This window comes from Odontesthes bonariensis, chromosome 23, assembly GCF_027942865.1.
Source record: "Odontesthes bonariensis isolate fOdoBon6 chromosome 23, fOdoBon6.hap1, whole genome shotgun sequence".
Lineage (NCBI taxonomy): Eukaryota > Metazoa > Chordata > Actinopteri > Atheriniformes > Atherinopsidae > Odontesthes > Odontesthes bonariensis.
In genome coordinates, this window is record NC_134528.1 from 19,128,643 (window position 1) to 19,149,015 (window position 20,373).

Below are 20,373 nucleotides of genomic sequence, written 5' to 3' on the forward strand. Positions count from 1 at the left end.
ATTTTGCATAAAGCAGAGTAGTCAGATTGAGGAAGAAAATGGGCAGTGGGAGGATATCCGCAGTTGGAGGAGAGGTGAGAATGACAGTCAAATGAAACAGTTACCTCAGGATAGAGAAAGAATGAAAGGAAGAGATTGGTTTTGAATAAAAATATTGAAACAGCGGTAACTCAAATTACACCTCCTGAAGCTCTCTCCTCAGCAATTATGAATGCAGAACTTATCTTTGCTTTCACTCAGTTTCTACTTTGGCTCTCCTGTCTCTGTGCTGGCTATCATGTCTTCTTGCCTTGACTTTTCCTCCCATTGGAGGACCAGTGGCGGTCAGACTGAACTTACAGTTTATCCTTTTGAGCTATATAAAAGACGTGTTAATACAAAGATGGTATTCCATGCTAAAAAAGACTAGTTCTGAAGACCCTCTTATGATTTATCAAAATTTAATCAAATCAAATCAAATCAAATTTATTTGTATAGCACATTTCATGTACAAACAGTTCAAAGTGCTTTACATAAAATAAAAGCATTGTAGCAGGGAGTGCAAGAAGCATTAAAAATACATAAAAGAATATAAAGAGAAACAAGTAAAATCATTTAAATGAATTTAAAATTAGGCAACAGTCTAGATAAGTTAAAAGATATTTCATGCATAGACACATGAGAAAAGAAATGTTTTTAACCTGGATTTAAAAATGTCTACATTTGGTGAAAGTTTAATCTCCAATGGCAGTTTGTTCCACTTATTTGCAGCATAACAGCTAAATGCTGCTTCTCCATGTTTAGTTTGGACTCTGGACTGGACCAGCTGGCCTGAGTCCTTGGATCTAAGTGCTCTGCTGGGTTTATATTCTCTGAACATATCACAGATGTATTTTGGGCCTAAACCATTCTGGGATTTGTAAACCATCAGCAGGCTTTTAAAATCTATTCTGTGACTGACTGGAAGCCAGTGTAAAGATTTTAACACTGGTGTGATGTGTTCAGATCTCTTAGTCCGGGTTAAAACTCTAGCAGCAGCGTTCTGGATGAGCTGCAGATGTTTAATGCTCTTTTTGGGAAGTCCAGTTAAAAGAGCGTTACAGTTATCGAGTCTACTGGAGATGAATGCATGGATGAGTTTCTCCTGGTCTTTTTGGGAGAGGAAACCTTTAATTCTGTTGATATTTCTGAGGTGGTAAAAAGCTGCCATGGTGACAGCTTTGATGTGGCTGCTGAAAGTCAGATCTGAGTCTATCAACACTCCGAGGTTACCAACTTGGTCAGTGATTATAAGGTCCCGAGTCTCAAGATATTTACCAACGCTGACCCTCTTCTCTTTGCTACCAAACAGAATGATCTCAGTTTTGTCTTCATTTAATTGTAGAAAATTATCTCTCATCCAGGTGTTTACTTCCTCCAGACACTGACACAGTACGTCTGCTGGGCTGCAGTCGTCCGGTGACAGAGACACATAAAGTTGTGTATCGTCTGCATAACTGTGATAATTGATGTTAAAATTCTGCAATATCTGACCCAAAGGGAGCATATACAAGTTAAACAGAAGAGGTCCAAGAATTGACCCCTGGGGGACTCCACAAGTCATGGCCACTCGCTCAGATTCATAGCTGCCAATAGTAACAAAATAACTCCGGCCTTCTAAGTAGGACCTGAACCAGTTAAGGACCGCTCCAGAAAGTCCAACCCAGTTTTCCAGCCTGTGCAACAGGATTCTGTGATCTACAGTATCAAACGCAGCGCTGAGGTCCAACAGAACCAGGACTGAAACATTACCAGAATCAGTATTCAACCTAATGTCGTTTAACACTTTGACCAGAGCTGTTTCAGTGCTGTGATGACGTCTGAAGCCTGATTGAAACTTATCAAGACTTCCACTTTCATTCAGAAAGTCATTGAGCTGGTTAAATACAACTTTCTCAATAATCTTGGATATAAAAGAGAGGTTAGAGACAGGTCTGTAGTTGTTCATCAATAGCCCCTTTCACACTGCGACCCGCTACCTTAGCGGGTCCAAATTGCAACTTCGACCCGCGTCGAGCAATGTGAACGCTTGGCATGTTGGTGACCCGTGTCGCCTGAAGCTGAGTTCAGGGGGCGTTGCCTAGTGGCAGAGCGTCACACGAAACACAGAAAATGCTGGGCGTGTACAATGACATAGGCACAAGCCATGCGTCGGAGGTAGGGTTAAATACACCTTGAGGACTCGTTTTTGCAATTGTATATGCAGTTCATGGAGATGTTATTTTACGGGGTGTGGATGGTTACAACGTGGGATGCCGCCGAAGAACATATGCGGAGAATACAAGAGCACTATAGTCCCCGAAATGTGGCGGTAAATAACGTCCTCTGCTCGGAGGCTGAGGAGCTCGCGGACCTCCTTGTCTCCCCAGTTGGCCATATTAAAAAAATGTCTCGAACTTGATGTAGGCTAAAACAGAGTAAAACTTGTCCTCACCTGTCGCTGTTGTTCTGAATCAGCTGTCCATTCTGTCTTTTAAACTCCTCACGTCACGCCACGCCCACGTCCGACCCGCGTCGATTGCGTTCACATCAAACTCGGCTCGGCAAAAAGACTAGGGTCCGACGCGGGTCGAAAGGCGAGTCGAGTTGACGCGGCAGCCCGGGTCGGCAGTGTGAACGCAACAGCGGACACGCTAAATTCGCGGATTAAACGCGGGTTATTCGGCAGTGTGAAAGGGGCTATAGAGGCGTCTAGAGTTCTCTTCTTTAGGAGTGGCTTAATGGCAGCTGTCTTTAGTGACTTGGGAAAAATGCCTGATGCCAGTGAGCTGTTAACTATTCGTAGGAGATCACTTTCTACTGAGGTAAAAACAGTTTTTAAAAAGTCGGATGGTATTATGTCCAGAGAACAAGTTGTTGATTTCAGCTGCCGAACTGTTTCCTCTAGGATTTTTAAATTAACAATATTAAATTGTGACATAACGTCAGAGTTATTTCTAGGTTTTAGACACAGATTAGTTTTCTTGTTTGTCTTTGTTGCGTTAATGTTTTGTCTAATTGTTTTGATTTTTTGGCTAAAAAAGTTGGCAAATTCATTGCATTTCTCAGTGGAGAGGAGGTCTGGGTTTGACTGTTTAGGAGGATTTGTGAGTTTTTCAACCTTAGCAAACAGAGTTCGAGACTTGTTGACATTCTTATTAATCATTTCAGATAAATGCAGCTGTCTGGCCTTGCACAGCTCATTGTTATAACTACGCAGGCTTTCTTTGTATAGCTCATAGTGAATCTGAAGCTTTGTTTTCCTCCATTTACGTTCAGCTTTCCTGCATTCTCTTTTCAGGTTTTTGACCGTAGTGGTGTTTCTCCATAATAACTGAAGTCTTTAAACTTTATTTTAACTAATTAAAGATTAGGGACTATGTGTGACCATGCAGATCAAATAACAACAGTAACAAACGTGGCTACTGTGGCACTATTGGTTTTGCAGATTCCGACATCTCCACCTTGTGTGCAGAGGGATTTGTGAATTGAGAAGAGATGGACCCGTTCAGACTTTTTCTCACACAAATTATTTACGGTATTTGTTTTAAATCCTGACTGAGTTATCGTTTCAATTCAGCTGTGTCACACTATTGCTTTGTTTCGTTCTCTAATGAGCGCCTCACATAAGATTTCATACAGGTATGAGTTGTACAAATAAAAGAACAGCATATAAGCTGCTTTGCCATGAGGAGAGTATTTTTTCATATATATGGTCAGTTATGGATCTTTAGACGGTGCGAAAATTAAGCGAACTGGAAAGAAGGTTCAGGAACTGATTGATCATGATGACGAGGACAGAGACGAATATTCTCCTTGCAGACCCGGGCAGCAAAAATGGATAGATGGAGAGTCCTACAGAGGTCAAAGATAGCTCCCGTCTCTATTCACGTTATCCTCTTCTGAGATGTTTTTGCATGAATCACATCAATATCCGTGGGACTTGCTTGGTGGCATTTGTCCTTTATTTACCTTATAAACAATATATAATGCATATTTAGACTGTTAGGAAAGTAATACAAACCAAAATAATGTTGAACTGCACAGGATTTGTCATTCCTGCTTTACTTTTAAATCATGCTATATCATCTTTTAAGATTTCCTACTCGTATTACAAGGACAATCTGCAGATTTCGCTGTTTGCTGGTCTGACAGTGGTGGCTGTTTGCAGCAGGGTTTCTCCTCCTTTTTTGCCCAAGGAGTTTCATTAGCATAGTCCCAGGACAATGCACTGTAAAGACCTTATGGAGAGTCAGTTCAATGCTTGTATTGCTTCTTTTTATCAGTCTATCCCTCTTTCTTTCCCACTCACTCACTCTCTTCTTATGTAGGACAAAGTATGTGTATAGATATATTTTCAGTGTATCGGTCCCCGGAAAGTAGAATTGGAGATCATCCAAGGAACAGATTGTCCCACTTTCACGTCCTGCAAAAGTGGAGCGGCCAAGCTCTGTCCTCCATATCCATCTCTTTGACTGGGTCTCCACCCTTCAGCCTCTTTCAAAGCACCAGTGACGGGGAGCCATCAAGAACACTCGAGGCCTACTCCAGCCTGAGATGGATGGAATGAGTCACTATAATGAGGGGAAAGGGTACTTAGTTTTTCTATGAATGGTGTAGCACTAGTCGTCAGGTCTGGGGGTGGTGCTCTGATGCTGGAGTTTGTGGAGGAAGGGCTATCCTACTGTATAGAGCACGAGGACTCATCAAAGATAACGCTAAAAGATGATGCAATGAATAAACTATTTAAAGTTTTCGTGTGGATGTTGTTTCAAACTTGAAAACGAGCTTTAACAATTCCATGATCCTATTGAGGAATTGTATATTTTTCAAATGGTTTACTAATGCAGTTACAGGGCTTGGTTTTTTCAAGCTGTAATTAAATCAATGCTTGTTAAAATCAGAGGTAATGCAAGTTCCTAAATGACAGTCATGCCACCCCTGATTAATTTTTACTGGCAAATGACTATACAAGTAATGTATTCATCCTCTCTCCACCCAGAGATTCTGACATTTCCCTCAGTGGGAGGAGAAATGCTCCTATCAAACACAAACAGACCTTTTAATCAACTGCATATCTGATGTTAATCAAATAAAAAAGCGATAACCCTGTTAATCAGCAGTGAAGTGGATGAATCAAATAATTACCCCAAGCTCTAGTTCACAGTTCAGATCCTGCTTCTTTCATCTGTGTTCCAGCTCAATCCTTTCAATCACCAAATCGGCAAGGATCTTCTTTTTTTTTCTCTCCAGAACAAAAATGGGGCACAGTTTGCCTCATAGGTTACACACCACTCGCCTGAGGGTCCAAGCACTTGTGCAGGCACATACGCAAATACTGTCTGACGCTTTAAGCACCACTCAAATGTATATGTTCTGGAAAAACATATCTGCAGCATGAAGAGTCAGACCAGTCATCTCAAGCTTGGCTTGCAGTCTTGAGTTGATCAAAGTGGGCTATCTTTCCCCTCAGACTGGATATACAGTAATTGGGTCAGGTTGAACGTGCACTGAGGCCCTTGCTTGGGCTAAAATTAGCCAGATAGGCCAGGAGACCTCACTGCAGCACAGATTTAGGAGTGAACATCCCCTGTGCTATTTTGAAGTCTTCTCCTAAACATTTATACAGTTGCTAAAACACAATACAGATCCCTGAAACAGGATTTTTCTAACGTCACTATTTCCAACCCATGACCTAGTTTATGAGTTACTCCCATGTGAATCTGAGTGTACTGTATGAGAGTTTGTCTTTTTTTTGCAAATTTTCTATGACTCCATCAACATACAGATGACCCCAAATGAAAAAGCAACTTCACTCTATAATTGAGTATCTCTGTAGAAAATAGAAGTTCCAAATCTTCCCTTTTAGGCTACTGATAACGAGGCACATTGAATTTCTTAGAATATTTTAGTATTCTTCCTGTTGTATTCAAAGTTACTTTGACACCAATGTGGTAATCCATTAGAGCCATTTCATGACGTCATTGTAAGTGTTTAGGGATTCATTGCGTCAGCATCTCAGATCCATCTGCACTTGTGTAACAGCACAGCTGGTTTGTGTTCTATGCCCACTGTCTTCATGACCTGGACTATATTACCTTCAATATAAGAAGATCATAGTTGGGTACTATGGTAATTCATGCAATCACACAGCTGCATACTTGAGTTCTAAACTGAGGGACACATGACTTCAAAGAAAGTGCATAAGAATGTCAGGAAATCAAAGAGTTCAATAAAACAGACAGCCTGTACAATTCCTTGTATCAAGTCACTTTGTCAAGGGTACCTCTTATTTCTTAGACTTGTCCCATGGCTGCCACTAAAACACCTCTGGCTTCAAATACAAGGAAAGCAGGCCACAGACAAACTAGTCAGACGTACAGAGATGAGCACAAATTCAAGTCTTTATGATAGACTTTATGGCAGATAAACAGCCACAAACAGACTGCCCACTAGTGACAGTTTCACTTACCTTGTCCGTCCAGTGACTTAAAGGTAACACTGGGAAACAAAAGTCGACAAGATGCTAATAAATGCTGTTAGACATGGCTGACAAAGTGAGGACCATGTCAAGGCCTGTCAGGCCCCATTACAATTTGTTCACCCTCTATGTAATGAAGTGTAATCGGTTCATCAGACCAGAAAACCCATCAGTCTTAACTTTCACTGTCTCTATAAAGCAGTCAACTGCAATTACTGCTATGTATTCCAAATAAAGGATTTTGTATCAAACCTCCTTAAAAGGAGAGTAACCAAGAGTAGAAGACTTTCTGAAGAAAGCATGTTTTTATGTCTTTCCTCAGCTGTCACCAGATTGCATGTGAACCGAAAATATTATAAAGGATGTTAAAGAGGAACTGGATTATATCAGGGAACGTAGAGACCACTGATCTGAAAAAGATCAACTATAATTTTTGTTCTTCTTTAAGAGCAACCAGCGGCGTTTCCTTATAAAGTTTCTGTAATTAGTGTATCTAGAATCCTTAATTTGAGACAGTGTTAAGAACTTACACAGCTGAGTGTATTTGAGTTTTTCATAAAGTGTTGCAGTTTGCTGGTTTCTATTTTCATGGCTTACGGCAATCCTCCAGATCTTGTCCCCTGTGGGAAAACTCTCCATATGTAATAATGAAAAGCCTGCAGAGTCAAGGGAAACAGACCTTCACTCACGCGCCTTTCTGATTAACACAACAATTAGATTCCACCACTTTCCTCTAATATCTAAAAGTTCAGTAAACATTATGGCGGATGATGATTTTTATTCAAACATGAAATTGCCTCTGGAAGTTACTGGATAATATGATTACGTTTTAGACTGAGGATGGACTGGGTTATTACTTTGTGCATATTTTGCTGTTTTTTTCCATGAATCACAAGGTAATGAATTTCAGTATTTTGCTTGCATATCTGTTTTTCATAGCTCCATATATTTTAATCCCTGTTTAAGTGTCCTGAGGGACTGGTTTAAGGAATATTTCTTGTGAGTTTTGCATCTCTGCTTTATGAACACAGTAGCAGCTCATAGAGGCGAGCTGTATTCCTTCAGCAGTGAGCTGTCACCAGAAATATTCCCTCAGCGTGTTTTTCTTTTGTCCTACACTCTTTCCACACTAAACTCTGGAGAAGTGATGGTGTGTATAGCTCTGTCACATCTGTATATCTGGCCAGCCTGTTTATTGACTCCTGCGCTTCCTTCAGCGATCGCAGAGGACAGAACAGGACTGGGCAGGAAGGATCAGCATGAGACATGACAGACTGCAGTGGTGTAAATTTTCAGAATCATACACTTACTTACGTCCTCTGACGCATCCTACTGTTTGGCCAGTTGAGAGGATGTGCCGTCTTTTTTCTTCCAGTAAATTGTTTCATAATCCCATTTTCTTTTAGCATTACCTATAATCTCTTGATCCCTTTCAGGCATTGATAACGTCACCCAGCTCTTTGTTCCATTATGATCAATTGTTCTGTGTTGTGAGGGAGCCATTAATCTTTCAGTGCCCACTCCGCTCAAAATTGCCCAGTTTGTTTATTCTCTCTCTTTTACAAATTAATTCCCCATGGTGCAATTCTACAGTAAGAAAATATGCTTTTAAAGCCACTATTGCTTGTTGTACATTAAAATGTGTGTGGCGGGTCTTAAGAAGCATAGTCAATTATGTTTTATAGGATGAAAGAGTGCAGAGCTGGGACACGGCACTGGTGCACAGCCCTAGTTAATACTTTAAAATCCTTTTTCAGCTAGGCCTGGAATAAACTGGATTTATGTGTGCAGCTGTATGTGTGTGCTAGACTCTTTTCTGGGGTCCTTAGAGGGTTTTCGCCTTTCCACCAGCTGACACCATTTATACAGCGAACAGGCAACAATTTTGACAAGTCACAGCTGAACAAGTGTGTGAAATGTGGGTGTTGATGAGTTCCCATTTGATTTGTCTCACCTTTCCCTTTCTGCACTTTTTCCTGTTTGATCTCATGCACTACATAGCTGTCAGTGTCTGAGTGGTATTGATATAAGCACGACATAAATATGGGATTTACATCTGCATGTTAATATGTTATATCATCCGAAACTCCAAAATCATATCCCTTTTTTATTTTTTAATCTGTACATGTATCGCTGTCAAACAGGTCAAACAGCTGATCATAATCTACAATCCTGGTTCATAGTGAATGAGTAATCTATAAGAGGCAGAGTCCACACCAGTCACAAGGGAATCAATTATAGCTACAAAGTTGGAATCAGCATGTACAGCTTATTTTTTCCAGCATCTTCACCCCCTAAGTCCAGTAGAAGATATCTAGTAGCAATTATTTTCAAAGGAATATCACTTTTTAACAGTAATTTTCCATGATTTGCATTAACTACAAGCAAAAGTAGCTACATAATCTAATTATAGATTCTGAAAGCTGCATCTGATGAAGAGAGATCTGCAGTGATTCTTTCAGCTAATTGCGCTTTTCTGGCAATAATAAGTAATAAACACACACACTACAGAGTTATCTGGTAAGGCTCTGTGATGTCTGTCCCTTCATTTTTTCTATCACACTTCTTCTTCCTCCCCACCTACATAAAAGATGTGAACCAGACCTCAGAGGACATGTCGCCCGCCCGTCCGCCCGCCTCTCTCTGCCACAGTTTCAGCATCACTCACTTCTCCGTATATCTTGCTGCTTAAGATCATTTCTTCTTTTTTTGTTTGCTCTGAACTTTCTTATCTTCCTTTCATATTCACTTCAGAGTTCATACACATAATGTCTCTATTGCTGTCATTCATTTACTCTACTACATCTACTACAAAAAACTTTGGTTTTGAGGTTCAGTTAAATTCCAAACAAAAACATACGTATCGACCAAAAACATGACAACAAATTAACATAAAAAAGTAAATACCTTTTAGTCTGCAGATGAGGCTGTGTTATTCCTTTTTGTATCTGCAGAGACCTCCTCGATAAGCCACAGAGAGAGTGAAAAAGGATTGGGGTTAAAAAAACCGAGAGAAGGATCCGTCTGGTAAAACATAGATGGAGAGAAATGAAAAGTGATTTGTTTTCTCCTCTTTCAAAATCACATTCTCTTGCCTTCAACTCTTAAAATATGCATCAATGTGAGCCAGCTTGAGCTCCTGTATTGTGCAGCCTCTTTTTCTCTTTTTCATTCACACACATCCAAACACCCATGCACACTCTTTTACCTCCTCTATGCCCTGGTATAGCTGCTCTCTCTTCCTCTCTGTCACGTACACATGCATGCTCTCTCCCCGTCTCTCCTCAGCTACTAGTTTGATCCCTCTCCTTCGCTCTCCTTCCTCTTCGTGCTCGGACTCTTCACCATCTATCTGTCAGTTTCTCTCTTTTTTCGCATCCAAGTGCTCTTCTGTTTAATTATCTCTAGTTTTTTCCATTCCTCTCCCCCAGTCTTTTCCTGTCCCACTGTTCCACCATACTCCAACCCCTCCACTGTTCCTCCCTCATCATTTCAGCTGCTCTATCAATCAGTTGCACTGGTCCTATGACATAATTCCCACCCTTTTATCTGTTTCATGCTTCCACACACTGGGGATGTGCACTTCACAGTTTCCTTTGTCTCTGTGATGCATAGAGGAGGTCGAGAAAAAAAAAATACTAAAAAACACAACACAATTATGTTTGGACTTTTTCCATTGATGCATTTATGTTTTGCATTAGAAATAAAGTATGATGACAGGTTTTACTTCTGCATGTGATCGCAGTTTTGAACAAGTCCTGTTTGACTTTGAACAGTCTTTAAAGCAGCTCTGTAATGCCATTGATGAGCTGCCTTTTCATTTTATTTGGCAAAATAAGACATATTATGTATAAAAAAATTGTTATTATGAGCACTTGTGGATCAGGTGATCTAAATCAATACTTTAAAAATAAACTGGATAAACCAATTTCTGATAAACCCAACCTCCACCTGGAGAAGAAGGCAGGGGAAGGCCTCTCGATCTTATCGATCTTATTTCATCTTCTGTGTGAACCATGATTTACTGAACAAAGAAGACCTACACGATAAATTACTTTGTACTCATCTAACGTAGAAAGTGATAGGATGGAACGTGACTTTAGGTGGCTAAAGGGCGGATTATAGTTCTGCGTCTATCGTCTTGACGTGTTGCTTTGCTCTGGTCGCGAACCACTTTTCATGTTATGGTTCTGCAACCTCGGTCTGGAATTTCTCGGGACGCACAGCAGTTTCCCCTCGCGAGAATTTCGGTGGGCGGTGACGAGAACTTCGGCGGCGCCGGTGGAAGTGTTTATCTTTCAAAAAAAAAAAAAAGTGTATGCAAGATATGGATCTGGAGTTGCTCGACATCGAAGAAGAACAGCTTCTTTTATTGGAGTTGGCGAAAATGCAAAGGAGGAAGCCACACAGACAACCGGAAAGGCACACCGAGGACCAATCACAGCCGCTTTTGTCTGCGCACTTCCGTTGGTGGTCTGCGTGCGTCTGTCGCGTAGTCAGGATTTTTCTGAGGTGCACGACAACGCGCGCAGAGCCTCTGCGTGGGGGAGTGGTCAAGATTTTGACGCTCGCAGAGGCTCTGCGTCCGAGCGTCAGAGGCTTTGCGTCTGAAGCATAAATCAGCCTTAATGCTTCAACCATGGCTGTTTACACCTGAAACCCTCCCCCCCCCTTATTCTTCAACAACAATTCCACACTCTGACCCTCATCACTGCTCCCTCCACCGGTCACTCCCGTCATCTCACTCCCACCAAGTGGAAATCCTTAAGTCAACACCAACATCATCCCTCACCCTTGCTCCTCATCAAGGTCCCACAAACAGGACACTACTCCCAACCGTTATACCTACGATTATTACACATCAAAGACGAACAATACGTCCACCATCACTTCCTTCTGCTGCAAACTCAAAGAACTTAATCATAGTACTTCGGCAACACGTGTTAGCTTCCACTCCAAATTTTACCCCAGTACATTTAAGCATTTTAAACATTAGATTTCTTAACAGTAAATACTTTTTATGCCATGATTTCATTACTTTTAATGAATTAGACTTTTTTTTATAATCATTGAGACTTGGCTTTCTGAAGGTGACTCCAGCCCTCTCGTTGAAGCAACCCCTCCTTACATACCTTCATCAACCCCGGCTGACAGGTAGGGAAGTCTAAATGAGAGAAAATTAGAAACCAAAAATGTAATCAGAATAGAAAAAGAAGAGCCAGAGGAAGTGTTGCACTTAGAGGGAATTGAGCTTATATTGCATTATGAGGTGAAACCAGACATTACATTGAATGTGTGTGGAAGGGAAGCAACTTTTCTGTGTGACACAGGTGTATCACGCACTGTAATATATCCCGATGACATTCCAGGAGTTGATATTGATTAACATTAATTCTAAAAGGTTTGACTGTGGTTCGAATGAAGTCAGCTGAAACAATCAGTGGGGTTTCATGGCACTGAAAGGATTGGATTATTGGCTACATTACAATAAGAATGAGTTGCTCCTTATTTGAGCAAGGGTAATTATCCTTGGATATATGGTGGTGAATGAGTCGAATCAGAGGCACAAAGCATGTCATACTCCGATACGATAGGTGGCGCTGTACCCATTTCAACTATTGCTAATAGAGCCACTTCCGGTTGACCCCTTCAACACCAAACTCAGGCATTCAAGAAAATGGCAAATGAAGAGCAAGATGAAGGTACGTCCCTCTACATTTCGTTTGTGATGAGCATGCTTATTGCACAAACACGATGCACAACGGCGTATTCTCCATCGCGTTGTTTATTTTTTTCTGGTTTCTTTACAACAGTAATATCGTCTCTTCCGGCTTCCGGTTCACGACCCCGGGAAAAAATCTTGAGCATGCGCAGAACGCAAAGTCTTATTCACCACGTGCTTCACCCGTCTACCAGCACGTTTATTTTGACTTTCAACCGAGTTATCTCGGGGTCTTAATCCGATCGCGAGTAATCCGATCCGATTCAATTTCTTGTCATATTAAGGTGTCTACATGCACTTAATAACTCAATCTTATTGTAATTTAGCCAATTATCCGATCCTTTCAGTGCCATGCAACCCCACTGACTGATTCAGCATGACTCGAGATCACCATCGTACTCGTATAGTTTAGATCTTGTGTCTACAGGCCCTGTCATACTTCCCCTTTTAAAAAAGGCAAAAGAACAAGTCTCAGGAAAGCTCACCTTCATGACACCAGATGACTTGCACTGCACTATATATTACAAATACACTCAGGGAGCTGATACAACATATGAGAAAGATTTCTTCAGATAAAAACAGACCATGTTAAAGTTGAAAAACCTATACTGGAATAAATAGGGTTGTTGCACAGTTAGCTGCTCAATCTCACCCAGCATGAAAAGGTTTTCTAGGTCCTGTAATGCACCTCATGTTTCACTCTCTAAACCAACAGACCAACAACATTTGGAAAATGTAAACATTTATGTCTGTTTGTAGCTGCATGTGAGAAGGTGGAGCCAGGACAAGTGTATTCTAAGAATCTGGATGCATATACAAGTCCATTAAACAGGACTACTCATGCAAAACCAAATGTGGACTTACAAAAACAGATATGGCAACAGCGAAGCAGATTCTGATCTATTTTGACTTTCACTGAAAGTGAAGAAGCAGAACTAAATATATGTACCAGAGCACTTGTGGTCAAAAGGAACAATAGACATGGGGTTCAAGGTAAACACAAGAAGCTTTTGATAAGAAAAAAATGGACCAGACTCAGTGAATAATTTCCTATAATCCCTATATAGACCAGTGAACAGTGCTGACCAGCATTTCATTGGGGTCATCAGGTGGGAACCTCCTTTCATTTTGTCTAGTTGGGCCCACAACACTTCCAGGAGGCTAGACAGTGATCACTGGCGTCCCAGAGTCACTCCCCTAATGCCATCCATCACTGCTCCTCACACCACAACAACCATCTTTTTTTCCCCCAACCACAAGCTTCCCCAGCCTCTCACCAACTGCACACCAGTCATAGCGGGGTGGGGCTACAAACCCTGGTTCGGGTAGTGGGAAGAAATAGAAGAGGTAAAGATAAGTAGGAATGTGATTCAAACCCTGGTTTGGTGGTAGGGGGTAATGAAAGTATAGAGAGTGCCAGATGTGGACGCAGGTAAAAGACACACTAGCAGATTCAGCAGACAAACTCACCTAAAAACTCCTACAATCACTAAAAATGCCAGCAAAAACAAGGCCATACAGGCCAACTCACCTAAAATGGCCGCCTGGTTTCAAAAGACTCACATGGGCCACACCCTCCACTTAAATACATCCTGAATTTCTTCCTTGCTTCTTCCAAGATTCTGTTTATCCTAAGTGCTCCCCCTGCTGGGCCCCCAGCTACTATTGCTTCTTCTAATCCAAATCCACTGACTGGACCTTACTGCCTCATCTGACACTTCCTTCACTATTTTCCTCACACTCTGTCCACTTACACCCAACTCCCTCAACAATGAGACAAAAGACTTTGCAACAAATCCTCTACATCTTACTTGACATATCCTAACTTTCCATCCTCGCTGCTCTGCTTCTGCCCCCAACTTCACACACCTAAGATTTTTCATTTCATATCCTTTTGCTACTAATTCCTCCCAAGGAACAGTCAGCTCTATGAAATAGACTCATTCTACTCCTAGACAACAAGTCTATATCAGGCCTTAGATTTGTAGAGGCTATTTCCTGGGGAACAACAAGCTTATCTCCTAAGTCTACCTGCATCTCCTAATCACAAGCATCCTCTAAGCTGCCTTGCTTCCTTATTGTCTTATTAACTTTCTCCCCCTCTTGAACAAACTGAATTGCCACTCTCTTCACCTTAGACTCTCCTAAATTTATCTGCCTTCATTTATCTTCAATACCTGGAGCTAAGTTTCTTAAAGGGGACATATTATGCAAAACTCACTTTTTGTGGGTCTTTGTGTTCATATTTGGGCCTCTACTGTTCCTTTAAACACTCCAAGCGCGAAAAAAACCCCATCCATCCATTTTCTGTAGGTCAGTAGAAAGACTTTGGTGATGCATCTGTGAGCCATTTGGATTTCTCCCTTATCCTGACGTCACAATAAGGGAATTTACATATACCTGTCGAGTCCCCACCCTCTAAATTAGTAGAAGATCCGCCATCGTGTATCCAGCATCGAGCAGAGCGCAATGGCTACGAAAGGAAAATCACACATGAAGTGTTGTGGGCTGCATGGAGCAACACAAATCTTTGCATTTTCTCCCGAGCAAAGAAAATTGAAGAACTGCGTGGCTCCAATTAATTTTTGATGGCCATGTCCCTGCTACAATTGGCAAGAATCTTTTGGTGTGTGCGAACCACTTTTCAGCAGACTGCTTCGAAAACCTCGGACAGTACACGGCGGGACTAGCTAGCAAACTTTGGCTGACGGATGTTTCTGTGCCAACCATCCGTGGCAAGTTATCAGATGAAGGAGATGTAAGTACTTTCAAATAATGAGTTTCATGTTTCTATTGCAGTTTCTATTTAGCCAAAGCTAACGTCGCTTCCTGTCAGCCCTGTACCTGCTTAGATTGAGAGATTTTTCTCTCCGTTCTATAAAGGCGGTACACCTGTCAAACGGTAACGCAGGTGTCCGCTGTCTCGCTGCGATCTATTGAAAGTCATCCCTCAATCCAAGCTTTTGTCGGCCGGACCAGGGTCCGGGGCGCGGTGCCCCGCGGTGTCCGAGGAGAGGTGCTGAAACTCGGCCTGGATGTGTGTGTGCGTGCGCAGGGCATGAGTGCCTGGATGTTGGGAGAGGAGAGCAGCAGTGAATGCAGGTCCGAGGAGAGTTGCTGAAACGCGGCCTGGATGTGTGTGTGCGTGCGCAGGGCATGAGAGCCTGGATGTTGGGACAGGGCAGCAGGGGTAAATGCAGGTTCGCATAGAGGTGCTGAAACGCGGCCTGGATGTGTGGGGTATATTTCCTGGCAGCATATACTCTCAGCCCCACAATTTCCACAAGTGCACCTATGATATTAAAGAGATGGCATTTCTAAAAATAGCCTTATTTGGCTACATAGTTGCGGCAGACTAAACATGGTAGGCTGACAACTAAGGAGAGATGCGATGGTAACAAATAAGTATATTTAAAAAGTTGACTTAACATTCAGAAACCGCTTGCTGCTTTCTTGCTGTTTGTGCAGGTGGATCCTCTTCCTCTTGTTTGGGATCGGGGTCCGACTCAGGGTCAAACATATGTGGTTGGATACCGACTCTGTTTGCAGTCATTTTCACACGTGAAACGCGCAGGGTAAACAGTATACACAGCCGGAGGCTTCTCATGAGCGGAGCGGGGCGTGGCCAGCAACAGCTTATTTGCATAAAATGAACAGAGCCCTTTAAACGGCTCAATTTTGGAGAGACTGAAAATGGCAAGAATAGAGCTGGTGAAATCTCTTTATGTGAAAGTGATTTTGTGCAAATAACTTCATGAACATGTTTTGTATCGCTCATAGACCAATTCTAACTTGTTTAAAGAGGTAAAATATGTCTCCTTTAATACTTGGTTATGTCGCCATGTATACCAGCCTTGTGACAGACAAAACTTACAACCTGACAAAATATGCCTTAAGGTTGCAGTAGCTGAACATATAATAATAAAAGGTGTTAAACATGTCTCTATAACTCCCAAATCATATTTCAGGCCGCACCAAAGACAACTGAACTTCCACTGAAACCAGAAGCTGAGGCAGTCATAGCACCTATAGTGACAGATTCTCTTAAAGGCCTACAGAAAGCTGACACTACACCCAATACATAATGATAATACATACACAGAGGAACAATAATGATCATTGGACCCTACACCAAAACATTTCATAAACGCATGAAATTTGCGATTTCGAATTTGCCGCTTGGAAATCCAGGTGGATTCCTGTCTACACTGCAGGGAGCTGAACACGACGGGATGGCTCCGGCTGATTTCACCAGAGAGGAGGCAGACGGACAGGGAGACACAGACACAAGACCGCGGGTCTCTCTGCTTCCTCTGTCCCCGGTGGTGTGAGCTGCTGCTGCCGAGGGCAACACACGCACTTCGTACGTCTACTCGCAATAAAAACTGCACTGAACCCAACGTTTTATATTTCCAAGCGACGTCCCACGGCACACATCGAAATTTGCCGTGAAGAAGCTCTCCAGGTCTGGGAAACTGCTGGCTTCGGTACTAGAACTACTGGGGCTTGTTCAGGCGTCTTGTTTCTGGCTTCATGCCACTTGTTCCAGAAGAGTTCCAACCCAGAGTTTCAGAAGGAGATTTGAGCAGAGAACAGTTGCTCAGAGAGATTTGGAGATGGTTTGAGCAGAAGAGAAGAGCTCACCAGAGTTTGGGAGTTTTCCCATAATCTCAGGAGAGAGCGGAAAGACAGAGGATGAGCGATGCAGAGGACGACCGGAGGAAGCCCTCCAGAACCCAGTGAGACCCCGGAGACGAGAAAGAAAGACCCGAACAAAGATAAGAACAGGATGAAGTTTTCCTACCCAGAAAGCCAACTCCAAGCAACCTTTTATTAATCTTCTGTGAACTTAAGTTCACTTCATCAGAGAAGCAACGGACCCACTGACACTCAGAAGATTTGATCATCTAACCACAGCCCTCGGCACCATCGTTCCCGTTTCCCAGTGAAAGAAGCAACTGAGAAGTCCGCTAAAGTCAGCCACCACAACCAGGAAGGCCCAGAGAGCGGAAGAGAAATCCCCTCGGACCCCGCGTGGTCGCTGCCGTGTTCCGAGCTGACTAAGCAGAACTTCAGCACAGTAAGACCGACCCGTTTTCACCTTAAAGTGGGTTTGATGGATGTCTCGAGGCTTTCACAGAATGATACATTAATCCGAAATGTCAGTATTTAGCGTCAAATAGTCAGCCAACCTAAACTATTTGAATACATCCAGTATCTCCCCATTCCCCATATTTTATTTTCCATTCACTAAGTGTTTTATATAATCACCCATATTCAATGCATCTCCTGTTTGTTTTAAAGGTTCATGTTTTGGTCATATCATTTTAATAAATAGTTCATATATCTATATATATATGTTATAATCACAGATTGTGTCGTATGCTTTCTTTACGTAATGTCTGTCCAACCAAACGAGAACTTCACGAAAGTAGCGAGATATGAGACTGATTATTAATTGATTATTAATTGATTATTAACTGATTATTAATTTAACATACCAGGATCGTAATATTTCAACAGTTTTCCTACCTGACTGTAATTAAAGTAAATTATAGGTAGGTGGTGCCCTAAATTCGAGGTTTTAAAGGTTTATTTGAGACAGTGAAAACGTCTTATAAATCCTTATATTTGATGCAAATGCCCGATAACGCTACACCAGTCAAATGTGGTGATAGTTTATTGGGCCTAATCAGGACTATCCAGGGGCCTAAAATTATTTTAAAATCATAAAAAAATTCCATGGTATATAAGGAATCGATCTGCTATTTCAGTTTTGTGCAAAAAAATCACCTTTCTGTAGGCCTTTAAAGCTGCCGTCGGCAACTTTTTTTTTAGTCATATTAGTTTGTACTGTCATGGGATTCTAGAAGTAGAATATTAAATAGGCTGTTTAGGAAAAATCCCGAATTCTGTAGCTCCCTCTAAAGCCTGTAATCGTGTTTGCAAAAACCGAGCGCTCCCGGCTGTTTTTAACCAATTACGTTAGGTTTATTATTTATCTATTATCTGAGCAGAACAGTTACCAACCACATCTTCCATGCTGAGCGTGAGTCTTCCCCCAGCTTGTGTGCGTGCACACTGGTGTGAACTCACGTGCACAACCTCGTCCACAGAGGGGGAGGGACCTGAAAGTTGTATCAGTTCGAATTTTCCGACTTTAGACTCGGAATTTTGAAAACTTGCCGACGGCAGCTTTAAAGCATGTGTTATAGTAGAATGTTCAGACTCTCCATGTAATACTCCATTGTTTCCTGTGCAAAAGCCCCCACCCCCTCAAATGATGGAGTATGGTGCAAGAACTAAGCGACAGATGATGTCTTTGCTGGGAATTATCAACTTTTGCGGGGGTTGTATCTCTAAATATGCCCACCTTACAGCCCCCTTGTCTGTATTGATCTATGACACCTGTAGCATACCCTGACACGGCAGGACCAGAAGAATATAAACGGTTTACAAATAGTGTTCTAACTATCTAAATGGACCTTAATTACCTTGTATATATGTGGGTACCAGCTTCTAAGAAGGAAAAAGACAGAATCTTAAAGTTCTGATGTGTTAAAATTAATGTTAATCAATGTCAAAGTGCTACTTAATGAGTTCTCGCTTGAATTGAGCGAAATTACATAAAGAAGCATTCAACAACATCTTGTTAGATATATATATGAACTATTTATTGAAAGATAAAACCAAAACATGAACCTTAGAGGACAAACATGAATGGCTATTTAGGGAACACTTAGTGATTTGAAAAAAGGGTAAGAGATTGGAGAAATATTCTGGAATTGCTAAAATTGTCTTAATTTTAGTTCCAGTTAAACTTTGTAGTTAACTTTGGAGTCATTTATCATTTTAACAGTGAATTCTGTTACACCACCGGACCCTCTGAAAAGGAGAAGAAGATGGCAGACCTTCCTTTGGCTGGCACTTAGCCCAGTTAGTCAGCTTTGAACACACCAGGTGTTAAATAATGTAGATTACAGTGAGTATCAAATATATAAATCCATGTCGAAGTCTATAATGTAAATTAAAGAGAATGTTATCAGTAGGTTTTGACCACTGTGGGAGCACTGTGGCTCCATAGAAAAGTTAGTCATTTTGCTTGATAATATTTTCTTCCTTATAATACCAAGTACGATCATGAAAAAGGAATTAAAATACAGCTTGTGATATCACTGAAAACCTTAGAGAACCTGTACAATGCTATAAAACACATTTAACACAGTTTTAGAATTCAACTGAAAGTGAACATGAAGAAAGTAGTTAATAGAAGTGTGAGAAGTCTGTTTCTTGTCTTGCTGGATCAAAGCAGATAGGTGCAACACTTGCTGCCTGTTTGTTTATGGCAATCTCAAAAGCTCACTGCATCCCCATCTGTGCCCTACTCGGTAGAGCTTTGGGTTTAGTAGCTATGCACAATGCATGCATAGATACCAAAACTATTCATGACACGTGTTGCAACTGTCCTCTATGTATCCTGTTCATCCTACATCTTCTGTAACTATCCAAAGAGGGGGGGGGATGCCCGTAAATCTTCCAAAACTCAACACTAAAAGTTGTAAAGACAAAATCAAAAGTAACATAATCAGCAAGTTACTTGAGAAATTACACAATTAGGGCTGTAATGTTGGACCTGTGTGACAATACCGATTCAATTTACATAAAAACTCTGTTGCAGTGAATTGAATTTATGCTTCGGAGTGATTGAGTCAAAGAGTGTCCTCATGCTTGCTTTAGAGTTGCTTTCAGAGCCCTATTACAGAGAAAGACAGAGGAAGGAAAGGTGGCTTGAATGCATTAATGTGCACAACAGAACACTCTATCCCTCACTAAGAGGAGACGTAGATTAATCCTACCACATCCATGCTCTCAAGGACACCATGTCACCTACACTGAAAAGCTTGATGTGAGCTCTTGTAGGTGCTCTCCTTGATGGCGCACCACTCCATGGTGTACATTCGCCTCTCTCTCATCCTCAATTTGTGCTTTCTCTGCCTCTGCCGCCCAGTGTCCTTTTTCATAGAGAGAGCTTTTGTCCTGCCTTCTGTGTTAACCCCTCTCGTGCTAAACACAAGGAGAGAAAAGTGGGTCATGGGCAAATGGAGCATTCAGTTGTAAGAATATGCTGGACAGTTCTTTTTCTGTCTTTGCTGTGGATAAAGCAGAGTAAAAA

The 20,373-nt window shown here is 41.6% G+C and overlaps 1 protein-coding gene across 1 annotated transcript in view; it reads right to left on the bottom strand.

The window, feature by feature from the left end:
• The window catches only part of LOC142373945 (SH3 and multiple ankyrin repeat domains protein 1-like), a 49,405-nt gene extending 39,647 nt beyond the window's left edge, over window positions 1-9,758 (bottom strand). The window contains exons 1-2 of the mRNA XM_075457422.1: window positions 9,687-9,758; window positions 9,386-9,502 (exon numbers count right to left, since the gene is read on the bottom strand). The gene's annotated coding sequence lies outside the window, so the exon portion shown is untranslated. The remainder of the gene's footprint in view (window positions 1-9,385; window positions 9,503-9,686) is intronic.
• Window positions 9,759-20,373: the final 10,615 nt, after the last annotated feature.